Below are 339 nucleotides of genomic sequence, written 5' to 3'. Positions count from 1 at the left end.
AGAACGTTGAAAACCTGTTGAGACGTAGGAAACCTGCAACGACCACCCACCACGAGCTGATGTCAAGCTTTCCTAGAAAACTCTTGTCAAACGTGCTTCGAATCCCGTCTCGAACATCCACATAATGCGACACGCTTTGTTTACATTAAGAAAGGTTTGAAGCTTCATTCACGGCGTTACTTTAGTTCGGGACTGTGTCAACATCGAGATTCGACCTCCCACAGGTATCTGTCAACTGAAAGATAATCAGAAATAAATAAAAGATTCTTAAGTTTATTACGCAAGAAAGCAAATAATATTCTTCGGTCTCGTCTAAAAAATCTTGCTGACTCGGTTTCA

This window comes from Penaeus vannamei, chromosome 23 (assembly GCF_042767895.1).
Source record: "Penaeus vannamei isolate JL-2024 chromosome 23, ASM4276789v1, whole genome shotgun sequence".
NCBI lineage: Eukaryota > Metazoa > Arthropoda > Malacostraca > Decapoda > Penaeidae > Penaeus > Penaeus vannamei.
Note: the sequence above shows the minus strand (reverse complement) of the source record.